Source organism: Plecotus auritus (genome assembly GCF_963455305.1).
Source record: "Plecotus auritus genome assembly, chromosome: 6".
NCBI lineage: Eukaryota > Metazoa > Chordata > Mammalia > Chiroptera > Vespertilionidae > Plecotus > Plecotus auritus.
In genome coordinates, this window is record NC_137773.1 from 17,357,870 (window position 1) to 17,379,919 (window position 22,050).

General features: G+C 41.4%; 1 protein-coding gene across 1 annotated transcript in view; it reads right to left on the minus strand.

Moving 5' to 3' along the window:
• SGCD (sarcoglycan delta) overlaps window positions 1-22,050 on the minus strand; it is a gene marked incomplete at its 3' end in the record, with an annotated part of 771,422 nt that overhangs the window by 25,621 nt on the left and 723,751 nt on the right. The window lies entirely within an intron of this gene.

Here is a 22,050-nt window from a genome sequence, read left to right on the forward strand (position 1 = left end):
AGATGGTGATATCCTGAATTAATAAATAAATTTATGCTATCTAAAAAATAGGTGTTTTACATAAATAAAAAGAAATACATTTTTTTTTTTAAATTTCAGGCTGGAAATTGTACCTGCTATACATATAAATTGAGATTACTATACACCCAGAAGATAGATAATACACATACTAATGCAGCCTTCATAAAAATGGGAGAAAAATATGGGTTTAAATATATCCTCCAAGTGACTTCTAGCTTAGAATTTCTGACAAAATTGAACATGATTGCACCAGGTTGATTGGAGTGTTTTAGTAAACATATTTGAACTCACTGTGAATAAAAACAAGGTACTACAAAAGAGTGGTAGAGGGCAAGATCTAAGCCACGTCATTATTAAACAACTAGCCAAGACACAAAATCAAATATTAGAGTTCTTTAAACTAATGCAATAAAGGACTCTTCAATACCTGTGAACACAGAGTCACGGCAAAGAAATCCTTTTTTTTTTTTTTTTTTTTTTTTTTTTGAGTGGTACATTATGTTTAGGCAGACTCAGTGCAAGGCAGTCACATACAGCTCATTGCCAATACTCAAAATATTGAGTTTTTTGTAATCAGTACATGCTTTATCCCTCTGACCTTCAGGTGGAAGGGACTAACAAGGCTCTCTATTTATGGATCAAAAGGGTAACCACGGTTAAGCTGATACAAAATCCTTTTAAATCTTTGGATTTGTATCAGTCAGTTTAGGCTTAGTTATGCAGCAATAACAAGGACCCAGAATTCCAATGGCTTATAAAAACAATTTGCTGATATCATGGCAGAAGGGAAAAGAGTAAATGGCAGAACCAAGTAAGGGATCTTAAAGTTTCTGCTCAGAAGTGGCACTTGTCACTTCTACTCACATTTCATTGGTCCAAGCCAATCAAATTGATTGTGATTCCTGACATGGGCAAGGCAGTATAAATCTTCTTCAGGGAAGGGTAACAACTTTTTCCAACAATACAATTTACTATACATATTCTTATTTCTATTATCACAAGTGGATTTCTTTAGTACACACCTCAAAAATTACTGTAATAACAAGATGGCTCGATTTATAAATTAGAACTTTAACTTGTGAGAAAAGAAGTTTGACTACCATATTAAAGATGTCTATAACAGCATTTGACATGTAGAGGTTTTAAATAAAAGTTTGCTGAATCCTTATTATGCACAGATTGTTACAAATTAAAGGCCTTCAAAGAAGAGTTAAAATGTCATTTCTCTTCTTCCAAACTGTCACATCAGATTTGGTTTCTTGGGTTGATGTTTACAGAGAGAAAATAGCTGGTATGTTTTTGAAGCTAGGACTTCAGGATTTTTTTTAACTGAGGTAACCTACCACCAGGTGAATGGTGGTACCTTGAAGGTGACTACAAAGGCATCCTACATGTATTATTAGCTGCATTAAAAAACTAAAATGTGAGAAAATAGGCTTCTAAGCCTTCACCATATTTTAAGGATGTTATGCAATTCAGACCAACATTTAAAGCAATATAAATATAAAGACATTATTCTATATCAATCATTGCTTAATTGATACCTGATTTACTAACAGATGAGTAATCTATTTTCTTATTTTACTATAAGTATTTACTGATTTCAAGAAATGTTTAAACAGTTTCTATATTTGAACATTTTAAATCAAAAAGGACCTTCAAGTAGACAATAGATATCTGTTGTTTTACATGGTCCCCAATTATCTAGTTACAGTAACTAGAATTTCTCTGGGGATCTACCCCTTCAATATAGTCACATAAAGAGTCACATGACCCAACCTGGCCAATCAGAGCACTACACTCCCTTGGCTGCCCATTATTAGCAATAAGCATGAGATCTAAGTCAGGCAATTCCACAATTTTATTGGAACTGAGGAGAGATTCTTTTTTTCTTTCTTCTGTGGTAAATTAAAGAATATGATGGAAGCCTGGGAGGCATCTTGACAGAACTATGGAAAAGCTTTCCTAAGAATGAAACCCACCCAAGGGAAATCACAGCTCAGAAATGGAAAAAGTAAAGTAACACTTCAGTTACATCATTTGAGTGCCTGGATTCAGAAATGTCTGAATCATGTTAATCCCTGGACTTCTCATTTATGTGAGCCCATCACTACCACCCCTCCCATCCTTTTTAAAAGTGTGCTTGAGTTCAGCATTCTTTCTTTCACTTGCAACTAAAGTTGTTACTAATACACTGGTCATATGGTAGCCATAGTTTATTCCTCCCTCAGTGGTAGACGGTAATGATCCAAGAACAGATAGTGGGTCAGATTCAGATATATGTCATTCCATATAAATCACAGAATCAGTCCAAAGCCATGGTTTGTGCAGACCCACTGTTTGTCAGGCATTAATGGTGGGAAAGGATTATAAGATCCACCTTGGCATGGATTTTGTCTCATCTTTATCCCATTATTTTATACTAGAGGCCCGATGCACGAAATTCATGCAAGAATAGGCCTTCCTTCCTCCGACTGCCAGCAAAAGCTTCCCTCTGGCACCTGGGACCCGGGCCTCCCTCCAGCCCTGACTTTGTCTGGAAGGATGTCTGGAATGACATCCAGAATGACGTCTGGTCTAATTAGCATATTACCCTTTTATTATTATAGATAATGCTAAGAAAATGAAGAGTGGCATCTACACAGAAATATGCTACCAAGTTGTAGATATATATGCTCTGTAAACCAATTCCTCATTTTCCCCCAAAGGAAAAATCAGCCTTGAATTATGCAAAACTGTAGGAATTTGAATTTCTTATAAAATGCAACTGACACATGGTGAGGCTTATCTTAATACTGATCTTATAAGCAAGTACTGCCATAAGACTCCAATGTCCTCCTTTGCTTGTTTAGTAATAATTTTACTAAATTAAGGTCAAATAAAATGAAGGTCAGATAATTTGAATAGAAAACAATTATAGGAAAATGGAATCATCCCAAGTTAGATGCTATAAACATGTAAAACTCAATGTATGATAAGTATTATATTCACCATTTACATGGCTATACTGTGTAGAGCTCATCTTTTATATAAACCATTTAGCTACAGTTGATTTAGCAATGGGAATAGTAGTAGTTATGTAATAAAAAATGTTACATTAAAGGGGAAGAAGGGGGACATCTGCTATAATGCCAATCTTAAAACTTTTTAATAAAAAAGTTTTTATTTCAATATGTTACTGTTGATGCACAGTAAATTGATTGGCCCACCAAGGGAATGGATTAAGAATTCAATATGAATTTATTTTTGAACAAAGGAAAAGTAACATTGATGAAAATCATGCATAAAATCAGAAGATCAAGTTGATGAGTAGAATCCAACATCACATATATATTTTTCATCTACTCAGTTCAAAATGATTTAGTTTCAGCAAAACATGATTTATTATATTAAATTAAATCATTAAAGTTTTATTGGTTTTGAAATTTTGTGCATTTTTAACTTGTATTTTTTTTATAGTTGGTAAAAGAGTACTAAGCATGTAGCATTTAAATGCCTTTTTATGTTTCTACTAGAGCCCCAGTGCTCGAATTCGTGCATGGGTGGGGTCTGGCCAGCCCGGCCCCAATCAGGGTGGTTCGGGGCTGGGCCTTTCAGGAGGAGGAGATGGCGGGAGGTTGGCTGGCTAGCCCACCCTGATCAGGGCCCAATCAGGGCTGGGCCGGCTGGGGAGAGGGGCCAAGGGTGATTGGCTGGTGGGCCCCTCCCCCATTGGGGTGGGGGAGCAAACTGGGGGTGGGGATGGCCATGGGGAGGGGCTGTGGGCAGTGGGCCAGCTGGCCCCGCCCCCAAATGGGGGCCGATGGGGGGGGGTCAGTGACCGGGGGAGGGGCCATGGGTGGTTGGCTGGTCGGCCCTGCCCCCTGTTCAGAGTGGGGGGGCAGATTGGGGGTGAAGCTGGCTGGGAGGAGGGGCCGCGGGATGATTGGGGTGGTGGGGGCCCATTGGGGGCAGGGCCGGCCAGGGGGAGGGGCCACAGGCAGTTGACCGGCCGGCCCTGCCCCTGATGGGGGTGGGGGGGCCAATCTGGGGTGGGGCTGGATGGGGGTAGGGGCTGCAGGAGGTTGGCTGGCCAGCCCCGCCCCCTATTGGGGAAGGGGGGGCGATCAGGGATGGGCTAGCGGGGGGAGGGGCTGCAGGCCGATTGGGGTGGTGGGGGCCCATTGGGGGCGGGGCCGGCCATGGGGGTGAGGGGGATCTGCAGGAGGTTGGCCAGCCGGCCCCGGCCCCGCCCCCTATTGGGGTGGCTGGGGGGAAGGGCCGCAGGGGCTTTGGCTGGCCACCTTGCCCTCCACCAGAGTGGGAGAGTCCGATCAGGGGCGGGTCCAGCTGGGGGAGAGGCCGTGGGAGGTTGGCCGGTTGGCCCCACCCCCTGATCGGGTGGGTTCACTGGCTGCAGTGGGCGTCATAGTGACCAGTCATTCCAGTTGTTAGGCATTCTGGTCTCTGGCTTTTTACATATATAGATTCATTTACTCCTATGTCTCATTATCCAGAGAATTCCCTATTTTTGTATCCTCAAAATCCAGTACTCTACTGGGCACAAATTAGGTATGTAGTAAATGGTTGAACAAAGGAATGAATAAATAGTCCTTATGACAACTGTTGTCTAGCATAGAACAACATGATTGAAGTCAAATCCTTCCATTTCAATCAGTTTTTATAGCACGAGCCATTGACTTACTACATGACTTTATTAAAAAGCCATACCATTCAGCACAGTTTCTAAATGCCAGCTGTCCAATGACTTAGATGAATACATGGAAGGGAGGAGATTTCGGGCAGAAGAAATAGCATGAGTAAAGAAAAGAAAAAAAGGAGGAGCAAACTCAGAGGCATATGTTTCATGTCCCAGAATCACCCACTATAGAGTTTAATGCGAGTTTTATTTTCCCTTTTTGAAATCTTATTTAAAAGTGTCTTCCATGTAGTTGTCAGTTACTGTGAAGAATCTCAGATTTCATCCTACCTGCAAGCTGACAAGGTAGCCTTGCCACTGTTTCATGGATTCTGGCAGAAGACATGAGATTACTGGGTCACAGACAAGGGACTTTATTACTCATGCCACAGCAAGCAGTATAAGCATCATCACAGCACTGTCACTTTCCCTTGCCCCAAATCTCATGGGAGGGGGCAACATAGATGGGCCCAGATGGATGTCTGAAAATGCAGTGGCTTCTGTTATAGCAGAGAAACTCTGAGCTTAGGGAACCTAAATCTTTGAATAGGCAGTTATTTGCCTGTCCTTTGCTCTGGAGAAAGATTCTGTTCTACCAGATAGTGAGCATGGCTGCCCTCTGCTCTGGAGGGAGACATTCTCTCTCTTTCCTAAACATCCTTGAGAATAGAGTTTGGAACAAAAGGCAGCTAGTGACTCACTTACAAGACATTCGGGAACACAAGAGACCCATGACAGTTGCTTGCCACTAATAGTAACAGAAAAGCTAAATTAAAATAGGTAAGTCTGGCTTTATTAAACTTTGGGTATTTAATTTCCCCTCAAACGGAACTCCTACTATATCAGAAAGAGAAGCTGTATAAAGTTAGTTTGAATCTAGAGCTTTCTGAAGAATAAAAAACCATATTGCCTTTTAATTGAGAATTATTTTCTAAAGAAAGTTAGATTCATTTGGCTTTGGTTTCACTAGGTTGGGTTTCAATACATTTCTCCCTGAGTTTGTTTGGAGATGACTTAGGGAGTAGAAATATCCCCATTTTTTGCTGGACCATTACCTTGATACCCAGGTTGAATTTATGATAAAAGGCAAAAAGAGTTCATGGAGAGAAGGATGTTGAGCTGATAAATTAAGTTGTTCAGAGGACTGGAAATGCAGGTCTGTACATTTATGAGTGGAAAATTAACCCTACACACAGTGGCATGAATGAAGCAAATTTTAGTCACCCAATGTTTAAACACCGTTTTAAGCAACAGTTGAAGTGCTTAGTCAACATTTTCTTTCTAATAGTATACTATAACGCCCAACACAAATGCCTCTAGAGACAGAGAAGTACCAGGTCTTTTCTATAACATCCAAAGACCAATGTGTATCTAGTTCCAATCAAGGAAGACATCAATTTAAATTAAGCAAACATTTATTGATCATTCATGAGGTGCTAGGACCTATGCTGTTTTCATAATTGTCACCTCATTTAATTCTTAAAACAAATATTTTTACATGTGTTAAGGCTATAGGGCAAGGGTGGGCAAACTTTTTGACTCGAGGGCCACAATGGGTTCTTAAACTGGACCGGAGGGCCGGAACAAAAGCATGGATGGAGTGTTTGGGTGAACTAATATAAATTCAAAGTAAAGGAGCAGAGGGGAGAGCAAGAGAACCCTCCGCTCTTTCGGCTCCGCGGACCGGATAGAACAGCCGAACTGGCCGGATCCGGCCCGCGGGCCGTAGTTTGCCCACGGCTGCTATAGGGACTTAATAGTAAAAGAAGCCCTCCAGTGAGCAGGAGCAGCACACCCACTTCCTGTTTCACATTTAGGAATTTAATAGTCATTGAGCTGCAGAATAACATGGCTGTCCAGATGTGTGCAAATAGATGGCCCTTTGTTCTTTCCTTTAGCTCAGTGACTGTCAAACCTTGAAGTGCATTAGAATTACCAGTATTGTACAGGGTTGAACTGTAAAAACCTTGCATTATAGATACAATTTAAGAGATTTCTAAGGGTAAATTTTTTATTATAATTTGTTCTCTTAATCCTGCTGACTTCGGAAGCTCAAACCCTTATAATTTGCTACTCCTTCTGTAATAGCTCAACAAATATGTGTTGAATGAAAAAATAAGTACCTCAATTAGAGTAGTTTGCTTTCTGTCAGAGCTACTCAACAAAACCATTACTGCAAAGTTGTTGTGTGGCATGAACTCAAAGGTACAAAGATGGAGTGCACAGTCTCCTGGGGACAGGTGAGCAAACAGGTAAATTATAAGATGACAGTGCAGGCTCCATACAAAGGTACAGACACTGAGATGCTGGGCAAAGTTCAGGAATGGGTAATGTTAAAGATAAGTAGGACTTATCCTGATAAAGCAAGTTAGAGGTTGTGATGGCAGATATGCTAGGTGAGGGAATACTGGGTTCCAAAGCATAGGGTAAAGAAAAAGAAAGTCAGTCATTTAACAACTGCTCTAGAAACTGGCTCCATTCATTGAAGGAAATAAACCTGGACTTCCCTAACGCTATTTCATTAAGAAATAAATGCCTTCCTGTTCTTCCTGGGCTGGAAAATGCCTTCATCCAGGAGAATGAGACCTAATGGTGTTTTGCATTTGGAGGCAGTGGTGTAACAAGATGAAAGTTTGTGACCAGAAAGTAATAACCTCGTGGTCTTAAAAGAAACTTTGGGGCCCTCACTCTTGGTTTTTGAGAAGCCCCTTGCACATCAACCTTATCTTCAGCCCACAGGTATGAGATGTGCTTTAAATTAGGAAGGTGCCTGTGACTGAGATTAATGTCCTTGTGGGAAATGCTGAGAAGTACTCTCACACATTTCTTTTTCTTTTAAATTTCTTTATTGATTACGGTATTACATATGTGTCCTCATCCCTCCATTAACCCCCCAACACCCTTCTCCACTCATGCCCTCACCCCCCCGGTGTTCATGTCCATTGGTTAGGCTTATATTCATGCATACAAGTCCTTTGGTTGATCTCTCCTTTCCCCCACCCTCCCCTATCTTCCCTCTGAGGTTTGACAGTCTGATGGATGCTTCTCTGTCTCTGGATCTGTCCCTGTTCATCAGTTTATATTGTTCATTATATTCCACAAATTAGTGAGATCATGTGGTATTTATCTTTCTCTGACTGGCTTATTTCACTTAGCATAATGCTCTCCAGTTCCACCCATGCTGTTGCAAATGTTAAGGACTCCTTCTTTTTTACTGCAGCGTAGTATTCCATTGTGTAGATGTACCACAGTTTTTTAATCCACTCATCTGCTGATGGGCACTTAGGCTGTTTCCAAATCTTAGCTATGGTAAATTGTGTTGCTATGAACATAGGGGTGCATATATCCTTTTTGATTGGTGTTTCTAGTTTCTTGGGATATATTCCTAGAAGTGGGATCACTGGATCAAATGGGAGTTCCATTTTTAGTTTTTTGAGGAACCTCCATACTGTTCTCCACAGTGGCTGCACCAGTCTGCATTCCCACCAGCAGTGCAAAAGAGTTCCTTTTTCTCTGCATCCTCGCCAACACTTGTCGTTTGTTGATTTGTTGATGATAGCCATTCTGACAGGTGTGAGATGATACCACATTGTTGTTTTGATTTGCATCTCTCGGATAATTAGTGACTTTGAGCATGTTTTCATATGTCTCTTGGCCTTCCTTCTGTCCTCCTTTGAAAAGTGTCTATTTAGGTCCTTTGTCCATTTTTTGATTGGATTGTTTATCTTCTTTTTGTTAAGCTGCATGAGTTCCCTGTAAATGTTGGAGATTAAACCCTTATCGTTGATATCATTGGCAAATATGTTCTCCCATGCAGTGGGCTTTCTTGTTGTTTTATTGATGGTTTCCTTTGCTGTGCAAAAGCTTTTTATTTTCATGTAGTCCCATTTGTTTATTTTCTCTTTAGTTTCCATTGCCCTAGGGGCAGTATCAGTGAACAAGTTCCTTCGGCATATGTCTGAGATTTTTCTGCCTGTGGATTCCTCTAGTATTTTTATGGTTTCCCGTCTTATGTTTAAGTTCTTTATCCATTTTGAGTTTATTTTTGTGTATGGTGTAAGTTGGTGATCTAGCTTCATTTTTTTGCATGTATCTGTCCAATTTTCCCAACACCATTTGTTGAAGAGACTGTCTTGACTCCATTGTATGTTCATGCCTCCTTTGTCAAATATTAATTGGGCATAGTGATTTGGGTCAATTTCTGGGTTCTCTATTCTATTCCATTGATCTATATGTCTGTTCTTGTGCCAGTACCAGGCAGTTTTGAGAACAGTGGCTTTGTAATACTGTTTGAAATCTGGTATTGAGATCCCACCTACTTTGTTCTTCCTTCTCAGGATTGCTGCAGCTATTTGGGGTCTTTTTTTTATTCCAGATGAATTTTTGCAAAGTTCGTTGTAGGTCTGTAAAATATGCCATTGGTATTTTAATGGGAAGTGCATTGAATCTGTAGATTGCTTTGGGTAGTATGGACATTTTGATGATGTTGATTCTACCAATCCATGAACACGGTATGTTCTTCCATCTGTTTATGTCTTCCTCTATCTCTTTTTTTCAGTGTCCTGTAGTTTTTCGCATATAGGTCTTTTACCTCCTTAGTTAAGTTTATTCCTAGGTATCTTAATTTTTTTGATGAGATGGTAAATGGGATTGCTTTTTTAGTCTCTCTTTCTATAAGTTCACTATTGGTGTAAAGAAATGCCATAGATTTCTTGTCATTAATTTTGTATCCTGCTACATTCCCAAATTCATTTATTAAGTCTAATAATTTTTTGATGGAGTATTTAGGGTTTTCTATGTACAATATCTTGTCATCTGCGAATAAGGACAGTTTTACTTCTTCTTTTCCAATTTGGATGCCTTTTATTTCTTCTTCTTGTCTGATCACAATGGCTAGTACTTCCAGTACTATGTTGAACAGGAGTGGTGAGAGTGGGCATCCCTGTCTTGTTCCTGTTCTTAGGGGAAATGGGTTTAGTTTTTGTCCATTGAGTATGATGTTGGCTGTGGGTTTATCATATATGGCTTTTATTATGTTGAGGTATGATCCTTCTATTCTCACCTTGCTGACAGTTTTTATCAAGAAGGGGTGTTGGATTTTGTCAAATGCTTTTTCTGTGTCAATTGAAATGATTATGTTATTTTTATCTCTCAATTTGTTTATGAGATGTATCACATTTATTGATTTGTGGATATTGTACCATCCTTGCATCCCTGGGATAAATCCTACTTGGTCATGTTGTATGATCTTTCTGATGTATTGGTGGATCCGATTTGCTAGAATTTTGTTGAGGATTTTGGCATTTATGTTCATGAGGGATATTGGCCTATAATTCTCTTTCATTGTGTTGTCTTTATCTGGTTTTGGTATTAGGGTGATGCTGGCATCATAGAATGAGCTTGGAAGTGTTCCTTCCTCTTGAATTTTTTGGAATAGTCTGAGGAGGATAGGTTTTAGTTCTCCTTAAATGTTTGGTATAACTACCCTGTGAAGCCATCTGGCCCTGGGCTTTTGTTTGCTGGAAGCTTTTTGATGACTGCTTTAATTTCATCCATAGTTACTGGCATATTGAGATTTTTAGAATCTTCCTGATTGAGTTTTGGAAGGTGTATTTTTCTAGGAATATCTCCATTTCCTCCAGGTTGTCTAGTTTGTTGGAGTAGAGTTGTTCATAGTATTTTTTAATGATCCTTTGTATTTTGGTGGGGCATGTTGTTATTTCGCCTCTCTCATTTCTGATTTTGTTTGAGTCCTCTCTCTTTGCTTCTTGGTGAGCCTGGCTAGAGGTTCATCAATCTTGTTTATCCTTTCAAAGAACCAGCTCTTGGTTTCATTGTTTTTTTTTTTTTTTTTGTATTTTTTTTTTTGGTCTCAATGTCATTTATCTCCGTTCTGATCTTTATTATTTCCTTCCTTCTGCTCACTCTGGGCTTTTCTTGTTGCTCTCTTTCTAATTCTTTGAGTTGTAGAGTTAGATGATTTACTACAATTTTTTCTTGCTTTTTGAGGTAGGTCTGTAGAGCTATGAACTTCCCTCTCAGTACTGCTTTCATTGTGTCCCATAGATTTTGGATTGTTGTGTTTTTGTTGTCATTAGTTTCCAGGATGCTTTTAATTTCTTCTCTGATCTCATTGGTAACCCAGTCATTGTTTAATAGCATGCTATTCAGCTTCCAAGTGTTTGAGATTTTTGGATTGCTTTTATTATAGTTTATTTCTAATTTTATGGCATTGTGGTCTGAGAAGATGCTGGGTATGATTTCAATCTTCTTGAATTTGGGGAGACTTTGCTTGTGACCCAATATGTGGTCTATTTTTGAAAATGTCCCATGTGCACTTGAGAAGAATGTATATTCCGTGGCTTTGGGATGAAATGTTCTGAAGATGTCAGTTAAGTCCATCTGATCTAGTGCGTCATTTAGGATTGCTGTGTCTTTGCTGATTTTTTTGTCTAGAGGATTTATCCAGTGATGTCAGTGGTGTATTAAAGTCCCCTACTATGATTGCATTGTTGTCGATCTCTCCCTTGATAGCTTCCAGGAGTTTTGTTATGTATTTGGGTGCTTCTGCATTGCATGCATATATGTTTATCAGGGTTACATCCTGTTGTTGTATCGATCCCTTTAGTATTATGAAGTGGCCTTCCTTATCTCTTGTTATGGTCTTCACTTTGAGGTCTATTCTGTCAGATATAAGTATTGCTACCCCCACTTTTTTTTCATTTCCATTTGCCTGAAAGATATTTTTCCATCCCTTCACTTTCAATCTGTGTGAGTCCCTTGTTCTGAGGTGGGTCTCTTGTAGATAGCATATATATGGGTAGTGTTATTTTTATCCATTCAGCCACTCGATATCTTTTGATTGGAGCATTTAGTTCGTTTACGTTTAAAGTTATTACTGAAAGGTATTTGTTTGTAGTCATATCTATTTTTATGTCTGTGTTCCTTCTTACCTTTTTATTTATTCTTTTTACAGTATTCCCTTTAGCATTTCTTGCATTGCTGATTTGGTGGTGATAAACTCCCTTAGCCTTTTTTTTTGTCTGTGAAGCTCCTGATTTCCCCTTCAATTTTGATTGATAGTCTTGCTGGATAGAGTATTCTTGGATTCAGTCCTTTGCTTTGCAACACTTTGTATACCTCCTTCTAGTCCCTTCTAGCTTGATGTGTTTCTGTTGAGAAATCATTTGATAATCTGATGGGGGATCCTTTGTAGGTAACTCTCTGTCTCTCTCTTGCAGCCTTTAAGATTCTCTCTTTGTCACTAATATTTGCCATTGAAATTATGATGTGTCTTGGTGTGGGTCTTTTGGGATCGATCCTGCTTGGGACTCTCTGTACTTGTGTAACTTTTTTCTTCCCCATATCTGGGAAGTTTTCTGTCATTATTTCTTCAAATAGATTTTCTAATCCTTGCTGCTCTTCTTGTCCTTCTGGCAGCCCTATTATACGTATGTTACTTTGTTTCATGTTGTTCCAAAGCTCACTTAGGCTTTCCTCCTGCTTTTTAATCTTTTTCTCCAGTTGCTGTTCAGTTTGGGCTTGTTTCTGTACCTGATCTTCTAACTCACTAATTCGGTCTTCTGCTTCTTCTAGTCTACTGTTGAAACTTTCCATGGTGTTTTTGATTGTAGCTATATCACTTTTCATTTCTTCCTGATTCTTGCATAGGTTGTTGATTTTCCCATCCATCCAATGTATGAATTCCATGACCATTACTCTGAATTCTTTTTTGGTCATGTTGCATGCTTCAATTTCACTAATTTCCTTCCTTGGTGACTCCTCATTTTCTTTCCTCTGGGGATTGTGTCGTCTCCCCATTCTAACTATCACTAGAGGGTTCAAACTTCGAGTTGCATGGACCTGGGCCGTGTGCTATGGGAGCTTCGCATCACCTGAGTGTCACTGAAGTGCTCTGACACTAGGACGTGTGGCTTCCATGGGTTGGTGGGAACCAGGCTCACCCAGGGTCAGTGTTACCAGTGTTCAGTGTGGTCTTGTGTGTGCACCTAGCATCATGGACCCCGCCTGCACTGCGCTGTTGGCGTGTGCCAAAAATGAGTCCCCTAGCACGTGCCAGGAGTGAGAGTTTCCCTGTGTCTGCACCAAGAATAGATTATCAGAGTCTCTGTTGCCTGGTGCAGCTTCTCACTGAAAATCAGGGTCCCTGTGTGTGCATGCACCAAGAATTGGAGTCACTGGCTCTTAGTGTGAATGTGCTGTGAGTCAGGGATCCCAGGCGCACATGGTAAGAAACAGAGTCAAGTCAGTGGTGCTCAGTGCTACCTCTTGCTGGGAGAATCTGGGTCCCGGTCATCATGGGGGACTGGGTTGTACAGTAGCACTGTGGCGTGCCTGTGCTGTGGAAAACAGACTTCTGTGTGAGCTATGGAAAACAGACTTCCGTGTGCGCTGTGGAAAACAGACTTCCGTGTACGCTTGCCCAGAATCGAAGTCAGGTGGCACTGCCACCCCGCGTGGGCTTCGGGTTTGGTCACCCAATTGCATTGCGGGGAGCAGATTCCAGTCTCTGTGCATGCGCAGGCTCAAATTCCCATAGCAGCACTGCGGTCCCTGCGCATGCTCGCAAGCTCAAATTCCAGTAGGGGCGCTGCGGCCCGAGCGAGGGGTGGGTGTATCAGTTACTATGGTGCTATCCATGATCCTGTGGGAAGGGGGATAGGCTCTTTGACTCACAGAAATCTGCGGCCGAGAAGTCTGGATTTTTGTTGTCTGTTGGTCTGAAGCTGTGGTCGCAGTTCCCTGTCCCCAGTGGCTGAAGGGTCTTGGTTTGCGTCTGAGATGCGACTGGGTGGTGCTGAGGCCAGGATCCTAATCTCAAGCAGCTCTCTTTCTCAAGATGGCGTGGTCTCTGTGCCCGCACTGGCTGCCCAGAAGTGTCCGCTTTGTGCGCGGGGCTCTGCCGTCTAAGACTGCCCGGTTTGGCAGCCCCTTGGAGGACCTGCAGAATCTAACTGTCCTTAGCTCATACACACACACACACACACCACACATGTCTACACTCTCCTCTATGGTTCCCTCACTCTCTCACACTCTCTCCCTCCCTACCTTCCTGCTGGTCACCATCTTCCTGGCCACTTATTTTTTCTCTCACACATTTCTCAAGAGTTCTGTCCACTGTCTCTCATTGCCACTTTGAAGAATCGGGTTCTGCTATTGACTCATTCTTTGAGAAGTAAAAGTGTGTGATTATGGAACTTGGGGAGTCATAAAGCCTTATTCCTTTCTTGGTTTGTTGAACTGAGGAGCTAGGTTTTAAATCGCAGCCCTCTTACTTGTAAGAACATCTCCTGATTAGAATGCGTGGTAATTCAGAAAAATCAAGAACAATGGTCTTTTGTTTGAGAAGAAGAAGCCAATTACTTTTAGAGATCAGGCAGAGATTTCAATTATCACCTTGATGAGCTAGGTAATTTCAAGCTTTAGAAATAGAAAAAAAGTAACTGAAATCACAGAGTCATCAAACTCTGCACGCAGGTACTGATAGGAAAGAAATAGCCTTTCCTTCCAAACTAATTGATTTGTTTGATGTTGTGGTGTCTAGTGGTATCTACTAGCTGGTGCAGTAGGAACAGTGAGCTGGGCAAAGCAAGATGGCTAAAGGGCATAGACAAGACCCTCAAGGAATTTTCACCATCTTCTGTCTCACTTTTCTTTCTTAAGAAAATAGATTAGCCTAGTCTCTCTCTCTCCCTCTTTTCCTGTCCCCCCTGCCCCCCCCATATAGATATGGGCAAGTATCAAGCCATTCTGCAGAATAAGTTCAGAGTTCTTCACTTCAAAGCCAGGTAGAGTCACAGGATGTTATACATGCTATAACATAATGGCATGACTTTGCTAGTCATGGTAGCTATAGATCATTCTATTCCTGACCTTTACATGCAAATATCAGTCTTGGAACTTTTTTTGGGTTTGATTTTTAAGCTACTACTTGTTGCATATTTCCTGTATGCCAGGCAACACACCAAATGATTTGCAGATATATTTTTTCATTTCATCCTCATAATATAATGGATCAGATATCATTGTCCTCCCTTTTGTATATATAGAGAAATAAAGCTCAGAGGTTAAATAACTTGTTAAGGGCACTCAGCCAGTCAGGAGCAGAGCTATGACTCCAAGATTGGAGTGTCCAGACTCGAGCACTTTAAGACCCTGCTCCTCTGAAAGGAACTTTCCATGTTATCATCCAACAGGGAAGTCATTTGTCTCCTGCAGTAATAAGTAATTGTCACTAGAAATGCACAAAGAACAAGCTGATGCCATCTGTTCAGAAAGCTGTGGAAGGGACTCCTGCATTAGTAGCAGGTTGGACCAGGTGGCCTCTGAGGCACCTTCCAATTGATTGTGACATTCTGGTACAGAGCTGAGCTTGGGATGCTGAGCTTGTGATACTGAGTTGGTGGCCACATTAGAGCACTGTGGGATCCATGAGGGAGTGCTCAGATGAAAAGGAAAGAAGTGGTCACACAGAGAAGTCTTCATTTTTTTTCAACATGCTATCCCTGCTTCTAGACTACTTAAAAATTGTCAAGTCCTGCCCTGGCCAGTGTGGCTCAGTTGGTTGGGCGTTGTCTTGTGCACCAAATGGTTGCTGGTTCGAGTCCCAGTCAGGGCACATGCCCGGATTGTGGGTTTGACTGCCTGGCAGAGTGCATGCAGGAGGCAGCCAATGGATGTTATGCTCTCACATTGATGTTTCTCTCTTCTCTCTTTCTAAAAAAAAAAAAATTATTCTTTAAAAAAATTGTCAGTCCTGCAAATAAACTCTCATTTTATTTGGTCTTATCCTGGTGAATGATTTCATGCTGTGAAAGCAAGTGTGGGGCATTCCATTTGAGCTGCAATGATGTCTCTAAATGTCCTACATATACTTCCATCTTAATATTCCTGTAGGAGAATATAGCTCCCCTACCATGCTGAAAGATGTTCTCTAATTTATAAACGAGCAGGGAGAACAGCGGGACAGCACAGCTAGGTCAATTATAATAGCACATGTAAGATGAGCCACTAGCCCCAGAGAAAGCCTTCATTACACACAAATCAAAAAAATTAAGATTCTGAAAAACAAATGACCAGACTGAATGGTAATATGCTCACCTCTCTCTTTCTCCTGACTTAAGTGGAAAAATTCCTTCTTGATAATATTCAACAGTTTTTATACCATCAAAGTAAAATCCTAAACTGCCTATTAGTGGGTAGGTCATCCATCCATCCATCCATCCATCCATCCATCCATCCATCCATCCATCCATCCACTCACCCACCCTGTACTATCTTCTAGACACTGTTCTGGGCACTGGGGATACAATAGTGGGGAATGATGAAAGCTGTTTCTGCTCTCACAAAGCTCACAATCTGGCGAGGAAGCTAATAGGAGTGTGAAACATGTGGTGGAAGGGTAATTTCATGATATAATCTGAGCCCATAACAGGGGCTATTAACACACGTGTGGTTGGTCAAGAAAAACTTCATGGAAACAGGTAATGTCTGAATTGTTTCCCAAAGGGTGGGTTGGAATTCCCTAGGCCAAGAATATATGTATAAGATTTTGGAGAGAAGAGCAAAGAGAGTTTTCTATGCATAGGAAATACATGAAGAGTCTTTGGTGCTTTTTGGGTTTGAAAAGCTTAGCAGATGAGAGGACTATCATGAAATAACTCATGACATGAATAAGAGTGAGGTTTCCTCACTCCTGTTCCAGAAAAAAGGTGACTGCACTGAGGGAGGGATGAAAGATAGACATAGGGGGCGGCAACTGAGGCATTGGCCAGTTCCTATGCCCTGCTCTGTAGGCTGAGCCTGGAGAAGGGTAAAAGATAGAGAAATTTATGGAATCCAATTTATCCCAATGTTGGAAAGCACAGGAGGGGTGGGAGCCTGGGTAAGACTGACTGTGTATTCAGGCAGTAAGGCCACAAGCTGTCTTAAGGAGTTTTCTCTGCCCTCATGTGATGCAAGAACAGAAAAATGATCAAAAGTGGCCATGCAGATAGCACAAAATATCTTTGGATGTGAAGGAGCCATGCAGACAAGAGCAAGGGATATCTCAGTGGTCGCCCGTGATGACCAGATGAGACAATGAACATCTCATTGGGTATCAGCAGGAACAGAATGCATTAAATTCTATGGGCATGCTGCCTTTGTACAAGATAAGCCCTGGGGAAGTATTATGCCTGTCCCACTGGTACTTTATGTTTGTTACTCTGGTGGAACAAAAGCTAAAATTAGGTATTAAGGTGCTACCAAAAAAGAAGGATTCTATATTTTATTCACATGAGTTATGACTGAAATGTGTCCACATTACCAGCTGTAAAATGCAGGGACATATGTTAAGTGCTCAATATTTGTCTATCAACCGATAACTGACATTGACTCTGCTACACAACACCTTAGGAGTATAGAGCAGAGGCCTGCAAACTATGGCCTCTGGGCCAAATCTGACTTACCACCTGTTTTTATAAATAAAGTTTTATTGGAACATAGTCATGCCCATTTGTTTCCACATTGTCTATGGCTGCCTTTAAGAGACAACAGCAGAGCTGAGTAGTTACAACAGAGTTAATATGGCCCTCAAAACTTAAGATATCTACCCTCTTGCTCTTGATAGAAAATGTTTGCTAACCCCTGGTTTAACGTCTTAATTGTTTTAGGATAACCCACACACACACCATTGTCCTCTGAAACCAAGGACAGGTCACTCTTCCCTCTGTATTTCTTCTGAAGATTTCACTCAACTCATTTTGATTGGTTTGTAATCAAATCAGTCAATCAGAATACACAAATCCTGCAGAACACTCACTTCGTCAGTGCTCCAAGAAAGAATATCTTTGCCACAAAAATTCACATTATCCCCTAGGGAATGAAATAAAGGTAAATATTTCACATTTCACATCCTGATCATTTTGGTATAGCACCAGCATGAAAAAGTTAAATTCAAGTGGATTTTTATTTAAATCAGCTGGCATAAAAAATGACACATTCCTTTTTTCTCTGTGGGAAAACCAGACGGGCCTAATTAATAAAATGTATCATATCAATCTTCAATTATGTCTCAGTGGGGAGGGAGAATAATGCAGTCTAGAAGTCTTAAGACCTTGGAGAATGATGTTTTAATTAAATAAACACGTTTTCATTTTGGTTTTTAGGAAACAGCTTTAAAAACAAAGTATCAGGGTCTGATTTTAAGGGGAAAGGCTGAAATGTAAACCTTCCTTAATAACAGCCTATTTTCCTCTTGCTTTTGTAAAACAGGTATAGTAAGTAATACATGCCCCATCTCTCTCACAGGGTTAATGTGAAAAGAAAATTATATTTAGGAGAGAATTTTGAAAATTATAAATGGCTATGCAAATAGATGATAAAGCAAGTGGCCAGAATAATCTAGTTGGTTACAGTTCAGATTTGAATATCATTACCCAAGCAGTTAAAAAAAAAACACACACACATCCTTAGCGAATGACTGAATCCCAAGGCAGAGCAAAGGCAGGGGAGATGTAATTAACCAGAATGCAGGACTCCTGTGAGCTAACCTCTACTCCCAGATCCAGGAGTCAGCAATTCCTCCCAAAATTACAGTGACCAGGTGAAAAGGTTAGTCCTGCAGTTTGGACTCCAAAGCTCCCACTGCTGCAAAACTTTAATTAGACAACACATTGCAACCTTAGCCATTTGAGATGTTTTATTTTACCAGACAACCAGGAACCTCTGAGACCTTAAGTTCATGAAGTCTGGGTTGTAATTGCAAACATCTCCAGGGATCAGGCAGGGAACATAACCGTAAAATATGCCAGAAGTCACTGCAAATATAGTGACAAATGACAACTGGCCCTCAGCCTCCTTGTCAGGGGGACAATAATAAGTGCTGGGGACTGAGAGCATAAGAGACCACCCATCCTTTCTGAAGGCAACAGCTCTATTTGGAGATTCCCAAGTCTCGCCATGTAAGAATAGGGATCCAGAAAAGATGAGAAATCTGTTTTTTTATTATTGGGAGCTGATTCAAATTAAAAAAAACAAACAAACCACAATCCATATGCTAATCTCTATATATATAAAAGGCTAATATGCTAAGTGTCCAACTGTCCAACTGTTCGCTATGATGTACTGACCACCGGGGACAGATGCTCAACACAGGAGCTGCCGTGATGTGCACTGGCACCATGGACCTGGCACCCACAAAGCAACACTCGCTTCCCCCAAGTGGAACACAGGCCTGCCACCACCCTAAGTGACAGCCCACCAGATCGCAGCTGATGCTGCCGAGACCCCATGGCACAAAATAAGGCCCACAGCCCAGCCCAGCCCCGAAACAGTGGCTGTAGGCACTGGGTAATGATGTCACGTAGCAACACCCGGCTTCCTCTCCCTAGTGATAACTAGCCTCCTTGTAATTTCTTCAGCCCAGGAACACAACTTGCTTTATAGCCAGGTGCAAACATTTCACACTTTAACCAAATGTCTGTTAAGCGTTTTCCCTGCCTCATCTCATTTGATCCTCACAGAAGTCCTGGAGTAGGTAGGTTGGAGATTCAGTGGAATCCTATTTTCTTTTCATTAGCCAGAAAACGGAGATTTAGAAAGCTTAGAAACTTGACCTGACTGAAAAGAAGTAAGAAATGGTGGACCATGAAAATGATTTCAGGTTTTCTCACTGCACAGAATATAGTCAAACACTGCTGCAGTTAAATATTTTACCCTTTGTTCTCTCTGTGTGATCTACAATAATAATGTGCTTTATGTTGATATTTACTGCTGTGTTGCTGACAATTACCTGAAAGAGAAGTTGGGGTGCTTCACTGGGCTGGAAAAAGTTTAGCTATATCAGAAAGCAGGTCTAATTAAGCAAGTTTATTCTATATATACTAGAGGCCTGGTGCATGGGATTCGTGCACTGGTGGGAGGCGTGTCCTGCGGGGATTGGCCTGCTGTTTGAGCACAGCTCATCCTGGTCAGCTGAGTGGCTGTGGACCCACCCCCTGAGCAGCTGCTCCCTGGTCTGGCATCTTCCATGGAGCTGGAGTACTTGCCTCTCCAGGGGACCCCGTCAGGGTTGGGCCCAGGGACAATAGCATTGAGAGGCGGCGGAGTAGGCCTCAGTCCAATGGCAGCTACGAACATACTCCCAGCCTCCAGGGTCAGCTCTGCGAGCCTGCGGCAGTACTGTGGTCCGGAGGAGGCAGCAGGGAGCGAGGAGGAGGAGCCTGGGGCAAGGAGGCGATGATCACAGTCTGGGGTTCCTGCCCATCAGCCCGGGGATTGTAGCAGGAGCAGCTGCTCATCCCGGTCAGCTGAGTGGTGCTCCCACTGTGGTAGCGCACTGACCACCAGGGAGCAGCTCCTGTTTCTTCCCCCTGGTGGTCAGTGTGCATATAGGGACTGGTCGACCGATCATTCTGATCGTGCACTATTTGGTCGCTGGGCTTTTATTATATAGGATAAAAGGCTAAGTTGACTCATGCATGTGCCATACATAGTGCTCTTGCTGGCCCCAATCGCATGTGTGTGCTTCGATCTGGCATTGTTGATTGTGAAGTTGGTTGACACTTCTATTATAGAAAAAGTGAAGTGATATTAAAATATTTCTTCTAATTAATTTCCTTTCAGTGTGCATGAATCCGTGCACCGGGCCACTAATCTAAACATGAATAGACTGACAATTACAACTTCTGATAGTCTACCGTTCTAATTTTACTGATGAGGAAACAAGACCAGAGAGAAGTGAGTAGGCAGGGGCAATCAGCCAGTGAGGGGCCCAGTCTTCCTGCCTCTAAATGATTTCTTTTTCATCATTCCACTGTGCTGGCAGATGTATTGCTGTCCTCAGCATTCTGATTATTCCACATAATTGCCTCTAAGCACTCCTAAAGTTAAGCATATTTCCCCATTCTCATTTCCATCTTCACAACCATTTCTCATGGTAGAAATTAAACTACTGGGGAAGATCCTAATTACAGTTTTCAGGTCAGATCATGCAGTTCTTTTTTAAAGTCTGGGGACATGGGATGCACTGGTCTCTTTCTCTAGGTAGGCAGAGCATGTAACAAGGTTTCTTGCCTTCCTTATTATCATGGTCATAAATATTTGCTCTGAACCCACTTGTTCCTCACCAGGTCTCTCTTCATGTTTTTGTTTTTGTTTTTTTGTCAGACATATCCAAACTTCATGGAGCTATGGGGCTCAGGTTTCAAAGACAACTTGAGTAGAACAAATAAAATCTACCAGAGGAAACATCGGAGTTATGTTGCATAAAGTGGAGGAAGCTTAGTTGTTTTGGAAGCCATGTTTCATTAAGACAGTAACTTATTTCCTTACTTGCCTTCCCTTCTGTCTGTCTGGCCTCAGATCCATCCCTGAGCACCCCTGTGCCTCAGTTTGCCTGGATAGCAACATCTCAATGGGCTTTCGACAAAATATGTTCACATATTTTCTATGGCTGTTTTGAGGTGAGCATGCTGAGCAGGGTGTCTGACACATGATCAGCACGGGGTCATTGCTAGCTGACCCTGACGGTCATACATTATAAGTTATGCCTTCAAACTCATTGTCACCTATGGCTATGAGGTGACAATGCAGTTACCCAAGGTTTCTGAGGCTTTTTTAATCAACCTTTTTTAGAGTCTTTCAAAAAAGGTCTAAAAAAAAAAAGCTCGTTTGAATATTGCTCACTGGAAAACACTGAACAGTGTAAAAACATTTGTCCTATAACGATGGAGGCCTGCTAGGCAGGGTTAGAAACTGGTAAAGAAAATAGCTCCTAATGATGTGATGTCTGTAATTTGCTTCTAAATAACATGGGGATGGAAAGGTGAAGTGAAGGTTGGCTATGAGTTAATAATTGTTGAAGCTAGGTGATAGGTACATAGGGGCTCATTATACCATCCTTTCTTCTGTATGTGTTTAAAATTTTCCATAATAAAGTTAAAAAAGGCACTCATGTAATATTCAGCTTTTTAACCGGTGCAAAATCTTGTCCCCATGCCCTCTACTGCATCATGTTGCTCATACATGGATGGCCATGGCAGACATTAATAGTCAATTATGACAGTTCCTCCTCTCAGGGCTCCAGGCAGCTACTGTCAACTAATGAAGGCTGGTACACGAGAAGAAAACCCTTCACTATCACTGTCTTATAAACAGGGAAGGTCATTATGGTACTTAACTGTGTTATCTCTGAGGACCTTGTAGAGTCTTGGGACAATTAGTGTTAAAGATGGCAAATAGTGGCATTTCAGAAAACTGGGCTGAATATGGGAGCTTTTTTTTACAGTGAAGATCTAATTGGATTTCTATATGGCAACACATCTAGTTACCTAGTCATATCAGGTCTA